This window comes from Cupressus sempervirens, chromosome 4, assembly GCF_028749045.1.
Source record: "Cupressus sempervirens isolate cs-2001-9-10 chromosome 4, ASM2874904v1, whole genome shotgun sequence".
In the NCBI taxonomy this organism is placed as follows: Eukaryota; Viridiplantae; Streptophyta; class Pinopsida; order Cupressales; family Cupressaceae; genus Cupressus; species Cupressus sempervirens.
Genome location: NC_143121.1, coordinates 79,572,862 through 79,595,564, shown reverse-complemented (window position 1 = coordinate 79,595,564; position 22,703 = coordinate 79,572,862).

Sequence of the window (22,703 nt, the reverse complement as noted above, 5' to 3'; positions counted from 1 at the left end):
GTGATGATGTATCATGTATGATATGTGGTTTTATTTATGTTATTGCATCATGGATTAGAGTTACTATGATGATGTACTTTTTTTATATGGATGTTTATTCTTTTAAGCTTTTTCATACCTTGTAACATGTACAGTGGATGATTGACCAATCTAAAATGTAATTACAAAAAAAGACACATGTATATTGTTTATGAACATTGGATGTATCATTTTTATTTCATAAGGATGTGATGTGAGATGAATAGTTATGTTAGATGTGATACAATGTTAAAGGATCTTTAAAGAATGTAATCTGTTATGTATGTTATGTTTTACTTTCAGTTGGATGTTTCTATTGCTTCCGTAAATGTTATGAATGGTTTATCTTTCATGTTTAAAAAAAAATTGTTTGGCAAACTTAGTGAAATTCTTTGGATCCCTTAGCGAGGCATTACATTTGGTATCATAGCCCGAGTTTCAACATTGAGAGCTCTGGGTATATTTGAATGCCACTAGTTGTTAACTAATTGAACAAAACGAAAACTTTGAACTATCATGTGTATCTCTTTCAAACTGAAACTTGAAACTAGGTGAACCGAAACAGAACTTAAAGCTATTACTTGCATATTTTCCATACTTCAACACTTAGCTTTCTTAACTGAAAAATTCTACCTAAACCTAAAACGTGGGCAAAACTAAAAATTGAAACTCATTCTAGTTGCAAAACATGTATCTTTCATCTATGCTTTGAGGTAGTATGCCCTTGATTATCTATGCAAGCATTAAGTTGTTCTTGTTTAGAATGTATTAGGGGATCTATTTTAGTAGATGTTAAAAGAATGAATGTTGAATTGATATGGTTTTCGGTTTACCATTAAACCAGACTCATATTGCTCTAAAGGTGTTGTAATATCCTCAATGGTATCATGTATCCCTAAAGGAGGAAAAGGGATCAATGGGACCTACATAGTGAGTATCTTAGTTTCTCATTCTTGTAGGCTTCCAGGAGTAAGCCTAATCCCAAGGGGGGTGGATGTAGTGCCTGCCCCTAGTTCGCATTTTTCTAACATTGTTGAACTCTTTTAGAGCTAGTTTTATGTTGTTGGTTAGCAGCATTCTTTTGAGATTATCAGATATTGTGCTATGGATTCAGTTTATTATGTGATGAGATCACTTAGATTTTGCATTTCATGTATGCATGATGATTATTTTTAGTGTTTGCAGTTGTTAATGATGATTAGTAAGATGATTTATTATCATGTGTTTTCTTATGGATACTTACCCCATACTTACATGTGTATGGTGTGTGTGTTTTCTTTGTGTGTTTTTTTTTGTATGGCATGTCTGATGTGGTTAAGGAAGGGAGTCGTAGTCACCTGCTAGTTGGGATCTACACGATGCACCACTTCCTGCCATTGCTTGTTTAGTTTAGTATATATTGTGTTTATACATGCATGGTTTTTATGCAGGTTACAGGTACTGAGTATCGACTTCCTTGAATTGCCAGGATGAGCCTACCCTATTACATTATCTCAATGACAAGAGAGAGGGAGATAAATTCTCAAGTCCAAATCACAACCCTTTAAGCCATTTGTTCTAATTGAAAAATTAGGACAAGTATCCGAGTTGAGTACCCTCCGAATGCGTCAAATGACACAATTCGTGATTTAAACCCTTGGTTTGATTTTGTATGTATTTTGGCTATGATGGGTTTTCATATTTTTACCTTATGATTCTTTGGTGTATTTTTTATTAATTAAGCCTAATTAAAAGATTTAATTAATGGTTTAATTAAATAGAAAATTAATGTGGTATTTAATATTTATTTTATTTAATTAATTAAGAAATTAATTAAATAAAATAATTAAATTTGAAAATAAAATAATTAAACTTTAAAAGTTGGAATGTGACAATATTTATTTTAATAATAATATATTTGGAGTTCATTTTTAAATAAATGACTAAATAATAATATTATTAAAGCTAGCAAATATTTTAAAAATTTAGTTTTGAAAATGAAATTTAAAAGTGAAAAATATATTAAAATTATTAAAAGATTCTAGATTCCATGTGCTTAAAATATAAATATAATAAGATTGAAAAGTGGAATTATTAAAGTTAGTGCATTAGATTTAATAAATAAATAAATTGAATTGGAAACAGTAAATTAAATATTATATTAATATTTTCTCACATAGGAGTTGGCAAATTTTTGGGAATTGTCATGTAGACAACAAAGGGGTTTGCACTCTAAGAATGTACTAAGTTGTCTACACTTAGGAGTTAGCATATTATTTGAGCACATGGTGTCTACAACCTTAAGACTTATCTAGAAGGTTGGAGAAGAACCATGCTTAGTTGTCATGCTTATCTTCTAGTTGTTTCTAGAGACACTCTAGATGCATCTTAGAGGCCTTAAAATAGAGGCTTTCCTAGTGTGTTTTGGCATGCTGAATGTAAGCTACAAGCTACAAGCTTAATGGTAGCTACAAGCTACAAGCTTAAATGGAAGCTTCAAAGCTTACATGCATTTGAGAAGCTCATATGCTTCTACATACTCATATGATTCTACATGCTTTTATGCTTCTTCAAGTATTTCTAGTCACATGGAGGTTTCGGTTGGCGTGGATCTTGGAGGATTTGCGAATGTTGGAGAAGGAAGAGATTCTCTATGGACTTCTGAGGCATGGCAATTAGGATCAGTGTCCAGGTGTACTCGTGATAATCACATATTCTATTTGCACTCTTTCTCTTCCTATCTTCATCATGGCTGCTATATATGTCTGAATCTTCTCTATGATTGAATTTGTAATTTGAAATTGGAATCTAGATATTTTATTTGGTTGAGAAGAAAACCATAAAAAATCCTAGCTTCAAGAAAGAAATTAGTTCTAAATCCGGTTCGGGTTCGAATTGAATAGAATCGAGAATTTTAATTCAACAATTTGAAATAGAATGAACTTTTAAAGGAAGATTCTAAGTTATAAATTTGGATGGCTGACAGTAGTCTGTCTATCATATTATATTAGCAAATAACGTAAATATATATATACCATACATGTATACATATATATATATATATATATATATATATATATATATATATATATAATATAATGTGGCTGGGGGAGGAGAATTTATCTTCATGCCACTTACCCTTTTAATGGGCGGGTCAGATGTGGACTGCGCATTAGTAACCCCACCATACCTACGGGTCGATGACGGAGGCATTCATGCTAAGTTGCACAGCTTTCATAGAAGGGTCGATGTATATTAAAGTGCTAAATGTTATATGAATCGCAGGGGAGTGTTTTAAACAATTTAAATCTTAATAAATTTAAAAGAAAATCGTATATAATTTATGGGGCAGGTGGGGTTTATACCCACCGCACCCACTCACCTCTTCCTACCTTGACTGGCAGCTTGAACTGGCATCAGCACTGCTACTGCAGTTTACTTGGTGGTAGGAAGGTGTACAAAGGTTCGCATGGCTTATCAAGCTATCGACTGTGAAACGAGTGCAGCAATTTGATTGCTTGTGCATCAATATTTATAAAGTTTAATTTTATAGAGCGTGGTTGTTTGTGATGCGTTTAAAAACTAGTAACATGTTATGAATCCTTATAAATTGACTTTAGTAGTTTATATGCAATGTTTCTGTGGGCTTTCAAAAATGACAGCTTGTATAAAGCTACTACATGGTTAACGTCATTGGCGTCTGTGAATTCCCAACACATGAGCCTATTTAATTAAGAGTTAGCAGACTTATGGCAGCCGCATAGCTATAAAAGTCATATGGCTTGAATTTCAAAGAACCTCTCAAAAGATATATGTGTGTGTGTGTTAATTAGGAATATGTAATAAATACTTGTCCATGGCTCCTTCTCTACAATGCTTGGGGCATGGTCTTAAACCGTCGTCACCATGGTAACCCTCATTCTGGATTTCACTTCATGTTTTTGCCATAACCGAATTACATGCTTCTATTCCACTCTCAACCACATGATTCCTTGGAAGACATACATTTTAAGATGAATTGATGTAAAGTATGCGCTGAATGTTGTTGGATCGAATGACCAGTGCGTGTAGTGGTTTGCGATCTATAAAAGCATTCTGTCAACACATTTCATATGCACTGTCGATCCTCCATTAATGAGAATCGATGAAACTTGACCCTTGTTCCTTCATTCCCTGCTAGTGACTGTGAGCCTATGGTTCGACAACAATGTTATTTGTAGAACTCATAATCCGTGCCTTCCTCACAAACACCCAATATCCATAACTCTTGACAGGTGACATGGCTGTTTGTCCTGTGACTATGTAGTGTACCCGCATTGATTGAGAGGCCGCTTGGCCTTAATAATTAAGGTAAATTATGTAATAATGGCATTTGTAGCGAGATTTCAATTGCAATAGGGGGTTGCATTATTATATATATAGTGAAGCTTTTTAAAAAAATATATTGGGGAGGGACGTGTCGACCCATACCCACTGTTTTAAATAAAAGAAAATGCTTCTTGGGTGATTCGCTTGTCAGTGAATTTGATGTAGGATTTATTTTCAATTATTAAGATAGGAATTGAATTATATTTATGAAGAAGTTTTGGTGAATATATTCATTAATTAATATTACTATTTTATAAATACTAATGTATTATTGTTAAGTATAAATTACTAATTTAATAATAGTTTGCTAACTATTATTGAAAGTAATATAAATGTTATTAACTTTGAGTAATGAGGATTTAGAATCGTAGATTTATTTATAAGATTTTTAATACCTAACTTGTTATGAATAACAAGTTATTATTAAATTAATAATTTAAATATTGATGGATTTGGGGTATTAATTTGAGCTTTGATGGAATGAAAGATATTTGACTCTTAAAGTATGAAACTATCATTAGATGATAATCATGTAATTATTGAACTATTGGAGATTTGCTTTATAGTTGACTTTTAACCTATAAATTATAGTTAGTTATTAGTCAACTGATATTGATTGGAACTTTGCCAGGGATATGTAATTATTAATTCAATTAAGTTAATTTGATTTAATTAATAATATGCTATTATCAATTCTTTTAGCGAAGTTGTTAAGTATTTACATCGGAGTTGTTAAGTCTTATTCTAATGACTTGAATAATGACTTTAGTTATTATATTGGTTATTAGTGATGATTTAATTATTGCAACGATTAAATTAAGAGACTTAAGACTTACTAATATTTAATTGAGAATTATTAGAATGTTAAAAGGTCATGGATTGTGAACCTATATTAATTGATTGATTTTATTGATCATTCTAATAAAGTTATAATCGAATAATGATCGTTGATTATGTTGAAAAGTTGAAGTAACCTTAAAGGAGGGTTAATCAATTAGAATATGGATCTTAGTTAAATAAAGAAAACAATTTAATTAAAGGTCAATAATGATCAATTTAATGAGTAAATATTTATCCTTAAGTTACTCTTAGAATGTAAGTTTTAATAATGGAAGGATAATGCTATTGGGGAACAAATGGGTTGACTTGTAGGTCAAATGATGAAACTTAGACACATGAAGTATACTTGCAAGCAGAAAAGTGAAACCTCTGAACTTAATTCAACTATGTAATATAGCAAAACCAAAACATGTGTTTGCATCATGTATTCTCTATGCTTTTTGTTTTGGGTTTTGGGTTGACTAGTGTTGACCAGTCCTAGGTTGTTACCAGAGGCTCGAGGGTTATGAGATATGATGGCATGTTGATCTTATTTGCTCTCGATCTTTATAAGCCCAACCATGGTAATGTGATCGTATGCTCTATGAAATGTTTGTATTTACTGGTTGTAATTGTTCATCAGTCTTCATGCGTGAAGCTGAGATGTATATGTATTTGAGACACTTGAGCTAATCATTTTTGAGTCATCGATCAGTTATCCTTGGGATATTTTCTAGTCGCCATGAAGGAACTGAAATGTTGATTTATTTTTTGATAATGTCATGTTGTGACATATTTTGACTAAACCATTTTGGAGTCTTCGATCAGTATGATTTTGAGATATTCTTGGTTGCTTGTTGAGAACCAATGGATATTGTGATTTATTTTGAGATTAATTTTGGTTATTGAGAACTAATGGATACTTTTGATTATCAGTGATGCCTTTAGTTGCCAATAGAGAACTGTTGTGGTCATGATTTTCTATGGATGCTTTTCCAGATGCTCATGGAGATTTGATGATTCTTATCTTGGAGATTTGATGATTCTTATTATGGATATTTGATGATTTTATCATGGATATTTGATGATTCTTTTTATGGATTATGTTTTGGATTTTCTTTACAGTCGCTTGTACAGGACTGTGGTGATTTTATGATTCCATGAGCTTAGGGTAGGTTATCTACTCGTAGTGTTGGGAAGTGGCTTGCAATGGGGGCCAGGGCCCTAAGTGGCTGCGAGGGTAACTCATTGTAAGTTTGGTTAGTAAGTGATAACATTTACACACTAAATGGGGATTAAATGAACCTAAAAAGATAATTTTTTTGATGTTCTCGCCCATGCCTTGAGTCCTTGTACAAATTAGGATGGGAGTAGTGAGAACACATGGTTGCGACTGTGCATTCCGTAGTATGCCTCGTCCGAATGAGAGGATACTAGTGGCCGCATGAGATCAGTATGGACCCATAGAGTTTAGCTAATTGCCAGGATAACTTGTACGTGATAAATGTGATGACACTTTTCCACTTGCAGAGTAGGTTTCCTACATGTCATTGTTGTGCCTCTGGGAATTAGATGTCATTTTTTTACTGATGGAATCTTTGAGTTAGTATACTTTTAGGATTCCTAGACTTAAAGAGATTTATGCTATGTGATTCTGATAGCCTATTTGGGACTTGAGATTATCTCCTCAGCACGGTGGGAGTGGACCTCTTAGGTTCCACACGGTCAGGTGGTAGTGTTTTTCCACTCTTATCATTTGAGATCCATCTGAGACACCGTGGCTGATGCTTTCTTGGTTGGTATTTATCTTCACTATGTTCTTGGATCATTATGATAGATGGTATACCTTATGATGGATGTATTTACTGGTATGTTCCTTACATTGATGATTTGCATATGTCAGTTGATGATATGTTATGCTTTACTTTGCATGTTAGTAGTATGTTTTTAGGAGTGACATTCCTACTATGATAATACCGATGATCTCTTTGGTGCTTTGGAATGTTACGCACGGAGGGATGGTTAGGATCCATGATGGTCTAATGATGCTATTAACGGTTGGGAGGAACCATGCACTTAGTTATTTATGTTTGTAATATATGGTTATCTCTTATGATGGATGTCTATATCTTTATGGTGATGATGTATCATGTATGATATGTGGTTTCATTTATGTTATTGCATCATGGATTAGAGTTACTATGATGATGTACTTTTTTTATATGGATGTTTATTCTTTTAAGCTTTTTCATACCTTGTAACATGTACAATGCATGATTGAGCAATCTAAAATGTAATTACAAAAAAGACACTTGTATATTATTTATGAACATTGGATGTATCATTGTTATTTTATAAGGATGTGATGTGAGATGAATAGTTATGTTAGATGTGATACAATGTTAAGGGATCTTTAAAGAATGTAATCTGTTATGTATGTTATGTTTTACTTTCAGTTGGATGTTTCTATTTCTTCCGTAAATGTTATGAATGGTTTATCTTTCATGTTTAAAAAAAAATTGTTTGGCAAACTTAGTGAAATTCTTTGGATCCCTTGGCAGGGCATTACAAATAGGAATCTAATACCCTAGGCATGCATGACCCATGTCCATACTCGTAACATTGATCATCATCTCGCATAACTTCCTTTAGAAGCGGCATCAAGTCATGAGATTAGGTTTACAATCTTTTCATGCTTTCCACCTCATGATCCAATTTTTTTTTGAAGTTTGGGGCTTTTCAAATTATACCTCCTTTTTATTTGGAGAGCTAATAGGGTTAATTGCCTAGGAAGGAATTGGGAAAAACCTAATTTGTTTGTGACTTCCTCTCCTCCTGTTTTGGTATGTTTAGTAAACCACAAAAGTTTATCTAAATATATGATTTACTAATAGGGTTATGTGGTGATTTCTAAAGCTAAAACTAAATTTCATGAAAAAGGGCTACAAGCCTAATATGGTTGAGTTGTGAGGAAACCATAAGAAAAATGTTGCATAGTTTTTTTCTAACTATCATTCCACCTTATGTTAGACCTAACTAGACTAAAATTTCATCCTTGAGTCTCCCTTGGTACTATTTTATGTTTTAGGGTCTTGTGTCAAAAATTGTCAATGTGTGCATTTTTGGGAAATTTGTGACAAGTTGTCTAGTTTGAAGGGTCTTTCTTGTGATTGGGATTTCCTTGTTTAGGAGGTTGGGAGTGATAACCTAACATCCTTATTTGAGCACTTGTGTTTAGTTCTTAAGCACATTTGGTAGAATCAAAAAACATTTTTGTTTGGCATATCTTCAGTGCAAAGGGTCTAAGGACTAGTTGGTCATCAAAAGATCATTCCACCAAGATCCATTGCATCACTACCCCATCCTAAATTATAGGGAAAATAATATCCTTAAGGTTAGGGAGTGATATAGGAGAATCCTAGGGTATTTGACAATCTTGCATGTTGGAGGGATTTTGGCTTGCGGGATGGAGTTCTTGAGGATTTATTCAAATGATTTGGTGAATTTATTGCATGAGGATTGAAATTGTGATGTGGATCGATTATTGTAGTCTGTGTCGACATATTTTTTGTTAGATAAAATTGATTAATTGTGTATTATCTTTGATGTTACAAAATATCATATCATTATCAGTTAGTGCATGCTTAGCTCACTCAGATAGTGAAGACAATTTTCTATGTCTATCAAGCGTTCCTATGTTTTCCTAGTTCAAAAGAAAGTGTCTATTGAGTTCACTTAGGAATCAAAGAATAGTCTACAAAAGATGAGTGTTAACCTAGCTCACTCGGTTAATGAAGAAAATATTGGATGGAATTAGTGTTAACCAAAATCACTTGATTACCAAAGGATCTTTGCGAGTTTGCAGTGTTAACAGAACTTCTATTGGTTAACATAGGGAAATTGTTTCTGAGTTAGGTCGGCTAATGGAGGATTTTCCTATTTTGGCATATTAAGATTAATTGATTTATCTATTCATTCTAGTTGACTAAGATGATGAATGTTAATTATTCTAAGTTGTATTATAGTTGCCTTGATAATAGAAACAATATAATTATAAGGTCAAGTTGTGAGGTAATGTGTGAAAAAGATATAAAATATTGAAGATTTGAGAATTACTTTAAGGAAGAGAATTTGGAGATAAGAAGGATGTGTTTAGGGAGTTGAAAGGATACATTTGATCAAAAAGGATAATATAGAAGCTAGAATAGAGATCTATAACCAACAATTCAGTTCCATCTAAATCAGGTTATTTCATTGTTACTTCCTAACCATTATAGCAATGAACTAAATAACTTAACAGAGTTGGCTTAATAGCTATTTGTAAATCCTTTAACAAGGTGGTAGTTCTGTTGAATTGTATAAAGACCTCTAACAAGGCCACTCCTAACAAGGTGATTGAATTCCCTAATAGGGTCACACCTAATAGTGTGTTTTGTAACCTTTAATAGGGTTGGCTCCTATAGGGCTCACTTCAAAAGTGTGAAAATTAATAACTAGAACTACAATTGGTGGTTTTTTCAAATTGGGTTTCCACATTAAATCTTGGTGTAAAAATTATTCATATTATTTCTTTTATGCTTGCAATTAAGTTAAAGTAATGAAAATCACTGCTAACATCTTAAGATCTACAAAGCTAATTCATTACTGAGCATATTGAGTATTTACCAAGTTACAATATTAAATGTGTGAAAGGTATCAAAGTTTATTTTGCACTAACATCTAAGGGATCTAGAATTTATTTTTGTACTAAAATTCACCCTTCCCCTCTTAGTTACCCCTCTTATATTTCCAACAATTGGTACCAGTTTTGTTTGGTGCTTACAAAGAAGGTTTCAAGGACCTAAGCTAAAGATTAGGATGTCTTACAAAAGAGAGATTCCCAAGTTGAATAGAGATAATTTTGCATCATGGAAAGGACTAATGAGGTTAGGTCTCAAATATCTTGATACTAAATACAAAACTAAAAGGACTAACGCTGCAAAACCATTGCCACATTAGCAATCTTCATAAAATGTAGAAAATTCAATGAGAGTCAAGGTCTTTTGAATATTGACCAGTTAATATTAATTGATTAACTATCATTAACTTTAACAAAAATAATACATATGCATATATGCTCAAAATTAAAAGTAAAAATAATTTTGTTACTAGATTACCAATACCAAATACCAGGTACTAGATAGTCCAACCATGAGGACCAAGTTGAAATGAGCTCTACAACCTGTCTCCAAGAACACAAGACTAAGAATATTGTAGGATTGCTTTACCACCCTACCATGAAGCTGTTAAGCTTTGCTAGAATCTTTCTTGACATGAAAGATACCCAACCTAGCATAGTCTAAACAAGTAAAGCTTAGAGGAGAGTAATGGAGTTCATCTATAGTAACAAAAAGTCATATTCTAAAATTTATATACTACATAAACATTCACAAAAACCACATAATTAGGTTAGTATCCATCTTTTCATAAAAAGAATGTAGCCTTATCATATATGCATGTGAAACATGAAAAATAAGAATCAGAAATAATCCATAATGTGACATCCCCAACATGCCATGTAAAATCATCATGAATTTATAATACGACTTTATCAGTCTATCATCTTCAACATAATACCTTATAAGATCTAATTCCATTCCATACATATAGAAATGTTATACCAAGATAGCAATTTACTTCAAGAACTCTAAATATGGGAAGCATAGTAATGATAAAATATTCACTCTTCTTGGGTAATGGCAACATCTATATTCAATATATATCATGTACACTATGGAAAAAAAGTATTAAGGAAGCCAAAAAATCTTCTTGTTCTTTATTAACATATTAATGCTTTTCATACTTCACTAGCACATGATCCTTTCCTCTACTTCGCAAATATTAATAGTTAGGAATCATTTCCATTGAATAGTGTTTGTTTTTCTCTACTCCCTTTAGGCATCATCTAAGAGTTAATAGAATTTAAACTATTCTTACTCCAAACCATTCCACATAACTCTTGGGCCTCCAATTTTTATAGATCAGTACTATAAGTAACATATTTCTTGAAGTTGCATTAACCCCTAGAATATTGATTTAGTTTATAGTGGGTTACGCACTTGATATCATTAAGGCACCTAGATTCCATTGTGATATGTCCATATAAGAATTTTATTACCACTACACAAGTTATAATTTGAGCCTCTAATATCAAGGCATTATAAGTTACAACAGGGGAGGCATTTTGTGGAAACAATGTGCTTTTGAATTTCAAGAAACATAGTAACCTCTATAGATATTTTAAAAAAAAGAAACAAAACTCCACTAATATTTACATCAAATCTTGTTTTAATCTATTAGGAAAATTTTTGAAAGAAAAAGTATATTGTCTTGAAACTATGATATATTTTCAGTAAAGAAGGTAGAACACATTTGGGTAGATTATTGGATAAGAAGCACCAACTGAGTCTTCAATATGAAAATCAATTCCATTTCTCATTTCTATTTCTATTTCCATTTGTTTCATTAATTTGATTTTGTAGAAACTAGCAACATTCATTAATTTAATCTTGATTGTGCTTTAATGTTCAATGTTTCCTTCCTATGAAAAGTTTCTAACAGTTTCAAAATGCAAGCCAAAAATTGGCAAAAAGTTAATATACAAATATCAGCTAGGACCTAAAGTAATCATTCTCTGGCATCTCATCTGCAACACTCTAAGTGGTAGAATCTGCCCTTCCCAAAGTATTCATGGGATAAGAAAAATAATATAATGAGTAGCATTTGAGAATGGTATGTTATCCTTCAAACTATTGGATGAAGGATGTCCCAATTTTTTTTTGTTTCCTTGGGTTATTATTTCCTTTAATTTAGAATCCCCAATAGTAATACAAGAGGGAGGTGTGGTTAAAGGTGGATGCCTAATCAGGTAAGACACTCACACATACACATAATGTTCAATCCTTACTTAGGTTGAATCTATCAATCTTTATCTAATTCTTTCCACACCTATATGCAAAGCTGATTTAGTGAGAAGGAACACAATAAAGAAATGGAACTAGAAGAATAGAGGTCAATGCTTGTCAACTTCATAGCTTGTTTCCTTGGTTCCTCCAAGTTCTTTCCAAAGCTCAGTGGTATAACTATAGTCACTTTCCTTAGCCAACAGAGATCTCACACTATCTCCAGCCTAATCTTCCTCATGCTCGGTCATGCCAATTTTTCTATCCACAATACTTAGGCATTTTTTTTCTTTTTTAGCAACAATTTGAATGAAAAGCTCAGACTAAGCATCTAATTTTACTCTTATCCATCAACCCTTCAAACCAAAATTTTTCCAAAACATCAGAAGCATTGCTGATAAGTTCCCAAAGAAATATCTCTATGTTACTCTAAAAGGTTTTAATAATGAGACACAAAAGCTTATAAATTTCAGCCTAAAATTAAAAGGTCTCAACTTCTCCCATATTTATATCAACTATTTCTGATTTGACAGTAGCAAGCACTCACCTCTAGATTGTGGCTCAGGAAAAATAAAAAAGGGCTTCACAAATGTGGATTGTATTAAAGCCAAAATTGAACTCTCTACACAGATGTATGAACACAAAATATTAGTAAGCAGTAGTTGTTGCCAATTGATTGCTCACCTTAGATATGCCATACAAACTCCACACAACAAGAATTGAATTTCTCTAACCATCTAAATTTGTGATGGTTCTCAAAATTCAAAAAGAAGAAAATTTAATAGGTTTGAAAACAATTACATTTATCATTTCCTTTTAACCATGCAATCAGCCACTAATTCTAATTTTAATTTTATAAACAATAAAAAGTTTTAAGAATAATTCCATGTGGAATTAAGTTCAACTATTTTTTTTTTTTAAGGAAAATAGGTTGTGACATCCATCCCCCCTTAGGAGATGCATCGTCCTCAATGATTGAAGAATATTGCATCCATAATCAAAGAGAACCATTTTCACAATTTGGCTTCGAATGGTTCAATGCTTAAAATTATGCATATATTTTTATTAAGAAATTATGAAAATCAACAAGATTGTGTACCATCTACTTCAAAAAAATTGTTAGATTAATCACTTGAATGAAATGTAATTTTGTTTAGATTCATAACACATAATTGAAGTAACATAGTTCATAGAAAAACATACATACTTAAATAAGCATGTGAATTATTTAATCATTTGAAGAAATTTCCTATGTGAGTGTGTGAATTCCATTAAGCCTCTATAGTTTTACAAGGTTAGACTACCTCTCTTTGACAATATTCCTCCTTTCTTATGATGTGGCATTCCCTCTATTGCATTACAGGAACAACCCAAAAGTATCAGTCCATTATATATCATAAACCAATCAAATATCAAATGAAATATCTAATCAAATACTTCCTTATCTCCATGACTTTTAAATTCTAGCAACATATTACCTTACCATTTTATGATATCACACACATACCTCTGCTTACTTACCATACCTTGGAACACATAGATTTGACCCCACTTGTATGTACTTCATATCCACTTCCTACCATACTTATATACATACACTCATAGTGATCTTAGTCCATTCGCAATATTAGTATTCAAATATTAGGATTCAACATTTTTCCTTTATCTTTATGACTTCTTAACTCATCTTTTAATCACATATTAATCATGAGTAGCTTAAATACTAAACCATACACCATCTAACATGTGGTGCTTGCTAAGTGAGTAATTGTCCACTTCAATAGGTTAGTGTCTATGAAGCATAATCAAGTATGTAATCATGATACATCTAATTCATCATTGTTTAAATCATCCTGAAATACAAAGACATTCATAGATAAAATCATCAATGTACTCATCAACAATTGATTATCATAATGCATACATATGCTTGCAAAAGGTGACATAGAATGTAATTACATCATAATGTGTCATCTAGCTCCAAATTAACAACATACATTTGACCAATATAATAGAAAGTTCATGGATAGAAAGTCACACAATCAAATGTGTTAAGTAACATTAACCCAATTTCTACATCAATAGATACTTCACCCAAATGCTAGACACACATGTTGATCAAAGGGTATAAGCCTATGTTGAACACCATTTGACTAGGAGTCAAATAGAACTCAAGATGACTGCATTATTTATCATTATTCATTAAACAAATTGATTAAATAAAAAGGAGTCAACAACTTTCTATAAAATAGAAGTCACATGCATGGAGGTTCATCACATATACATAACACTAATGCAAAAATATTATCAAAGTAGATAAATGAGGGATCTATACATACCTATTTAGATTCTCATAGGAAAACCACATATCCATATACTTGCCACATAGGCCAAAAAGTTAAATTAGGTTAGCCAAAAATTGACTACACATAGTTAAATCAACAAGTAGAAGCAATATCTTCCAATTAATTATGCAACTTCATTCTAATTTTCCAATTTACACATCAAAATGATAGGTATGATTATAATTTACATTTCATAAACCAACTATCGACCAATTTTTCAAGTACAACATATCATCACATGAATATTTGGTACATGAATATGCTAAATAAGTTGACCTACATGTCAAACTATATTTCATCATATGTAAGAACCATGTCTTGCTAAACAATTACCACATTATCAATTTTAAGAAATAAAATAATCAAGAAAACCCTAGTTTGAATAGTCAACAACTGTTTCATTCACTATGTTCACAAGTTATCAAATAATTATTCATTTAAGAAGGTAACACATGGTTGTACCAAGGGATGTTGACCTACACATCATCCATCCATCAAAATGCATGATTTAATAAATGCAAAAAGTATAATTTAAAGCATCATGCCTCAATGGGCATCATAGAGAATGTTGACCTACACATCGGACACGGAATAATAAGCACATCATACAAGTTCAATTTCATAAACCATATGCTCAAAACGATTAAGTAAATCATCCAGGTATGCTCATTAATCACCTGCAAGATCAGTAAGTCAATTCTTTTATCAATTTAGTGACCTTCCTCCCTTTCATTTTCCCATAGAATTTTAAGGGGATTGTTAGTGATAGATTCTTATCAATCTTTTCACTATCTCCAATTTCCATAGATATATAGGGTGAAGGGACCGGGGGATCAGGCCCTCAAGCCCATCTTGTTACCGTAGTGTGCTTAACCAAAATATAAGCATGTGTTGTGATGTATGACCTTCACACCATTAAATCATCACATAAAGTATAGTTTGAGGTGCTTTAACCTCACCAACCATGGAGTGAAAATTTCCCCCAGGATTCTTCCTAACATGAAGAATACCCCAACCCTGGCACGAGAAGCCTAACTTCCTAGAACAAGATGGATCGAATGGATCCAATGCAGTTGTGAAACACACTACATTGCAACCATGTGTCTAGTAGCCTAATCATGGAATGTAGTAGGGAATAAAAAAAAAAAACTACACATCTACACATATGTAGGAAAACCAAATAAGCATAACCATTTACATAGATGCAATATTAGGAAAACAAATAGCTTGGCCAAGCATTTAAAAAAACCAAATTCACTTGCAAAAGAAACAAGAATAGCATGTATCCATTCTACAGAACTAGCAGATAGAGAAACTAAACATGAAGTATCCATCTATCTATCCCATAATTTCTACATTACACCCTTCCAAGAACCAAATTCACCTGCAAAAGAAACAAGAATAGCATGTATCCATTCTACAGAACTAGCAGATAGAGAAACTAAACATCAAGTATCCATCTATCTATCCCATAATTTCTACATTACACCCTTCCAAGAAGGACAGTACACATCTCAATGCTACTCTACAACAAGATGTTCAACATATTTTAATTTTAAAAATAATAAGAATTTAATGAAACTTATTTATTACATAAATGATTGTTCTTCACATTTAAGAGTTGCATGTTCTTCACAATATACTCCCTTATACATCTTATAAATGCTCCACACTGAACATCATAGACGACATCACTTCCAAATCACAGGACTAGCATCATGAATAATATGCACATACCCTAGCCACCTCAAGATCAATGAAATCTTGAAAACAAGATTCATCATTATCAAGTCAAAGTCCAAAAAGGAGATACAAAAACCAAAATAAAAATGAACAAAAGTAACAATAAATAGTGCACATAAGAAATTGGTGGCTCGGTGGTCATAAAGAGCATAAAATTTCAAGCTAGTCCTTCATTACATCCAAGTTCATGAAAATAAAAATAATAAAATGAAAACCCAATTCACTTATAGCACAATGACTCACATTGGTCACGAAGAGGGATTTGATTTTTCATAATAAAAAGACATTTTTCATTGCTATCACAAGCCAAATCTTCATTTGGTAGACTCTTATAGCCTAGTGTAAAAGTCAACCATCCTTTGACCATCTCAATAATTCAAATTCAATACTCCAATATGTATTTTATACCATCACCTTGTTTAAATTAATATAATCATAAAAATATGAGGTACAAAATTTACCAATCATTCCATAAACTTTCCATTTTGACAATTTTTTAGGGCATGCAATTTTAACTCAAAATAATGACATGCATTTGGAACATCATATCCTTCTATGTCAAACATAATCATAGCTAAGAGGCACAACATGTAAGGTATGTCAACTTATAGTCATATGTCTAGCATAGCAAACTCAAGGACCAAGTGTGGAACCAAGAGCTCTGATACCATATGTAAGGACTGCCCCTACAAAACCATTGCCACATAAGAAATCTCCATAAAATGCAGAAAATTCAAAAGAGTCAAGGTCTTTTGAATATTGACCAGTCAATATTAGTTGATTAAATATAATTAACTTTAACAAAAACGATACATATGCATATATGCTCAAAATTAAAAGAAAACATAAATTTTTTACTAGATTGCCAATACCAGATCCCAGGTACTAGATATTCCAACCAAGAGGACCAAGTTGAAATGAGCTCCAGAACTTGTCTCCAAGAACACAAGGGTGAGAATATTGTAGGAGTGCTTTAACACCCTACCACGAAGCTATTAAGCTTCCCCAAAATCTTTCCTGACATGAAAGATACCCAACCCAGCAATGAGATAGCCTAAAAAAGTAAAAGTTAGAGGAGAGTAATGGAGTTGTTTAGTAACAAAAAGTCATATTCTAAAATTTATATACTACACAGACATTCAAAAAAAACCATATAATTAGGTCAGTATCCATCTTGTCGTAAAAACAATTTATCCTTATTATATATGCATGTGAAACATGAAAAAAGAGAATCATAAATAATCCATAATGTGTCACCCTCAACATGCCATGTAAAATCATCATGAATTTATTATACAAATTTATCAGACTATCATCTTCAACATCATACCTTATAAGATCTAATTACATTCCATACATATAGAAATGTTGTACCAATACTGCATTTACTTCAACAACTCAAAATATGGGAAACATAGTAATGATAAAATATCCACTCTTCTTGGCTAATGGCAACATCTATATTCAATATATATCATGTACATTATGGAACAAAAATAGTAAGGAAGCCAAAACATCTTCTTATTCTTTATTGACATATTAATGCTTTTTATACTTCAATAGCACATGATCCTTTCCTCTACTTCTCAAATATTAATAGTTAGGAATCATTTCCATTGAGTAGTGTGTGTTTTTCTCTACTCGCTTTAGGCATCGTCTAAGAGTCCATAGAATTTAAACTATTGTTACTGCAAACCATTCCACATAACTCGTGGGCCTCCAATTTTTATAGATTCTACATTTATAGAGTTCAGTGCTATAAGTAAAATTTTTCTTGAAGTTGCATTCACCCCTAGAATATTGATTTACAACAATGGGTTATGCACTTGATGTCATTAAGGCACATAAATTCCATTGTGATATGCCCATATTTGCATTTGATTACCACTGCACAAGTTATAATTTGAGCCTCTAAGACCAAGGTATTATAAATTACAACATGGGAGACCATTTATGGAAACAATGTGTTTTTGAATTTTGAGAAACATAGTAACTCCTATAGAGATTATAAATTAAAAAAAAAAAACTCCACTAATATTTATGTCACATCTTGTTTTAATCTATTAGGCCAAATTTTGAAAGCAATAGTATATTATCTTGAAACTATGATAGATTTTCAGTAAAGAAGGTAGAACACATTTGGGTAGATTAATAGATAAGAAGCAACAATTGAGAATTTAGTATCAAAATCATTTCCATTTCCATTTATTTCATTAATTCGATTCTATGGAAACTGGCAACATTCATTAATTTCAGCTTGCTTGTGCTTTAACATTCAATCTTTCCTTCCTATGAAATGTTTCTAATAGTTTCAACATGTGGACCAAAAATTGGAAAATAGGTAATATACAAATATCAGCTACCTAAAGTAATCATTCTCTAGCATCTCATCTACAACACTCTAAGTGGTAGAATCTATCATTCCAAAACCATTCATGGGAGGGGAAAAATAATATAATGAGTAGCATTTGAGGATGGTACGTTATCCTTCAAACTATTGGATGAAGGGCATTCCAAAAAGAAAAAATTGTTTCCTCGGGTTATTATTTCCTTTAATGTAGAATCCTTGATAGAAATACAAGAGGGAGGTGTGGTTAAAGGTGGACACACAATTAGGTAAGACACTTACACATACACAGAATGTTCAATCATTACTTAGATTGAATCTATCAATGCTCATCTAGTTCTTTCTACACCTATACAAAAAGCTCATTTAGTGAGAAGGAACATAATAAAGAAATGGAAACTGAAGTTTAGAGGTCGATGCTTGCCAACTTCATAGCTTGATTCCTTGGTTCCTCTAGGTTCTTTCCAAAGCTCATTGGTATAACTATAGTCACTTTCCTCAATAGACAAAGATCTCAGACCATCTCCAACCTAATCTTCCCCACCCTTGGTCATGCCAATTCTACTATCCACAATACTTAGGCACTTGTTCACTTTATTAGGAATAATTTGAATGAAAAGGTTAGGCTAAGCATCTAATTTTTCTCTTATCCATCAGCCCTTCAAACCAAATTTTATCCAAAGCATCAAAAGCATTGCTGATAAGTTCCTGAAGAAAGATCTCTATGTTACTATAAAAGGTGTTAATAATGAGGCTCAAAAGCTGATTAATTTAACCTTGAAATGCAAAGGTCTCAACTTCTCCCATATTTCCATCCACCATTGCTGATTTGACAGTAGCAAGAACTCACCTCTAGATTAAAGCTTAGGAAAAATAGAAAAGGGCTTCACAAATATGGATTGTACTAATGCCAAAATTGAACTCTCTACACATAGGTATTCACATGAAATATTAGTAAGCAATAGTTTCTACCAATTGATTGCTCACCTTAGATATGACATATAAACTTAGTACAACAAGAATCAGGTACTCAACTAAATTTCTTTAACCATCTAGATTCGTGACAATGCATGAAATTCAAAAAGAAGTGAATTTAATAGGTTTGAAAATAACTACATTCATCATTTCCTTTTAACCATACAATCAACCACTAATGCTAATTTTAATTTTATAAACAATAAAAGGTGTTAAGAATAATTCCACGTGGAATTAAGTTCACCAATTTATTTAGTTGAAGGAAAATAGGTTGTGAGAAAAACTTCTACTGGAACATTATCAGTTGAAGATATTTCTAAAATGAAGAATCATAACATCATGATGATTGATATTGCATTTTCTCTCAATTATACTAAATTTGATGAGGTAAAAGACTATAAAACTACTCATGAAATGTGGACCAAACTAAAAGATATCTATGGAGGAGATGAAAATGTAAGAAGAACCAAAGAAAAAAGTCTTAGAGGACAATTTGATCAAATGAAAATGAGAGAAGATGAGAATATTGCAAAATATGTAGAAAGAATCAAGGCCAGTGTAAGTGTAATGAAAGCATCTGGAGGAGACATTGAGGACACAACTATTGTAAGCAAGGTACTCAGAGCTCTTATTCCTATCTATGCAATTAGAATGTCTACTATTCATGAAATGAGATGTGATCCAAATAACAAAATAACTTTGGATGCTCTAGTTGGAAGACTGATAGCTTTTGAATTAGACAACTATGATAACTATGTTGGACTATTTCCAAAAATGTTAAGTCTAGAAGCCAAACTCTCACTTAAGGAGAAGAGCATGAAATCAAAGGTCAATCAATTAGGAAATGAAGAAGAAATTGAAGAAAGTTCTTATAGTGATCTTGAACTTGTTTAAGCCCTACTGGCGAAGAAACATTCCAAAGGCAGAGGAAAGTACAATGGTAAAATTCCTCTAATCTTCTTATCTTGTGAAGAAGTTGGTAATATTGATGCTAGGTGTCCAAATAGAGAAAGTAAGGATGAAAATAAAAGACACAAGCACAAAGGAAAGAAGGAACTCAAAAACCACAAGAACTATAAGGAAAAGGGTAAGAAATCTTGTTTTATGGCTAAAGATTCTGATAACAGTAAAGATGAAATGGTGTATATTACTATAAAAGATGAATCTAATAAGGAGATAAGATGGCACTTATCTGCCATCTTAGTGAAAATGATACATGGATTATTGATAATTGATGTTATTACCATATGACTGAATATAAAACAAAATTTAAACATTTTGAACATTATGTTGGAGGTAGTGTAAGATTTGGAAACAATGAACCTTGTTGCAGAAAAAGAAAAGGTTGTATCTCATTAACCAATGAACTTATATGTGATAATGCCTATTGGTTTGAAGGACTAAAGCATAATCTATTGAGTGTGGCACAAATAAAAAACATTGGATTCAAGGTAGAATTCATGAATGGAAAGGCAAAACTACTAGATTGGAAAGGAAATCTAGTTGGATTTGGAAAACAAACTAAAGGTAATCTATTTTATCTTAATCTTAGTGAATGTTCATGTTTTATTGCTCAAGTAGAAAAAAGTTGGTTACAGCACAAAATATTATGTCATTTAAACATTGATAATATGGTTAAGATAAGTAAACATAGAAGACTAAGAGGTATTCCTAGTTTGAAGAAACCTGATATGGGTTTATGCAAGAATTGCCAAATTGTTAAGATGGGAAAGACTAGCTTCAAAAACAAAAAATATCAGTCAAAAGAATTATTAGAAATTGTACATACTGACTTATGTGGACTTATTAGAATAGAGAGTTATAGTGGAAAAAATTTTCTCATTCTTTTTGTTGATCATTATTCTAGAATGATGACTATAATGTATCTAAAAGAAAAATTAGAAGCTTTTGGAAAATTTAAATGTTATCTGGAAAGTGTAGAAAAAAAAACTAGAAATAGATTGAAATGTTTAAGATCAGACAGAGGTGTTGAATTTATCTCCAATGAATTTAATAATTTTTTCATTGAAAGAGGAATTAAAGGAAAAGTATCAACCTATGGTACACCTCAGCAAAATGGTATAGCTAAGAGAAGAAATAGATCCATCGAACATTGATGATAGAAAAGAACATTGCAATCAAATACTAGAAGGAAGCTATCAACACTACAATTCATACTTTGAACATTGTTTAGTTAAAGAAAGACACAAATCAAACTCCCTATGAACTATGGTATGGCTACAAACATAATTTGAGTTATTTGAAAGTATTTGGTGACAAATGCTATATCCTGAAAGAGTCTAGACAAGGAAAATATGTTGTAAAAGGTGACAAAGGCATATTTCTAGGATACTCAAGTAGAAGTAAAGAATACGAATGTTTGAACTTCTCTACTCATAAAATCGTAAAAGGTGTACATGTGAGAATTGATTAGTTTGCAGAAAAGAATGAAGAAGAAAGCAACAAAGAGCTAGAGGATTACTGAAGATTTCCTTACTATGAACCTGATGCCCTACCAAATCTATCTAAAAGATAGGAGATTTCACCTCCAGAGTCACACAAATCTCCAACCATTACCAAGTTGTAGATAGTGTAACTTGAGTCATAGTTTGAAGGACCCAAGTCACAATCAAAAGCTATCAAGCTAGTTCCAACTGAGTCTAAAGGACCCAAGTCATAGACAATGGGACCTGAGCTTAATACTAAAGTTCATGATGAAAATACTACAACTCATACCAATTCCAAAGAACCTATGTTACTAAAATATGTCAAAGGGCATCATGCGCCTAATTATATCATTGCAGACCAATCTGATGGAACAATGACAAGAAGCAAATTGAAAGGTACATGTTTACTTGCTGAATTTGAAACAAGAAATATTAAGGATGCATTAGATAATGATAGTTGGGTTGAAGTGATGAATGAAGAGATAGAATATATAGAGAAGAACAAAAATGAGACTCTTGTTCCTAGAACCAAGGATAAAAATGTAATTGGCATAAAGTGGGCATTTAGAAACAAGCTGAATGAAGACATAAAAGTGTCTACAAAAAAAGCAAGATTGGTAAGTAAAGGTTATTCTCAAGAAGAAGGTATTGATTATGGTGAAACTTTTGCCCCTATTGCAAGATTAGGAGTTGGAACTTTACTTGCATATGCAACCCATAA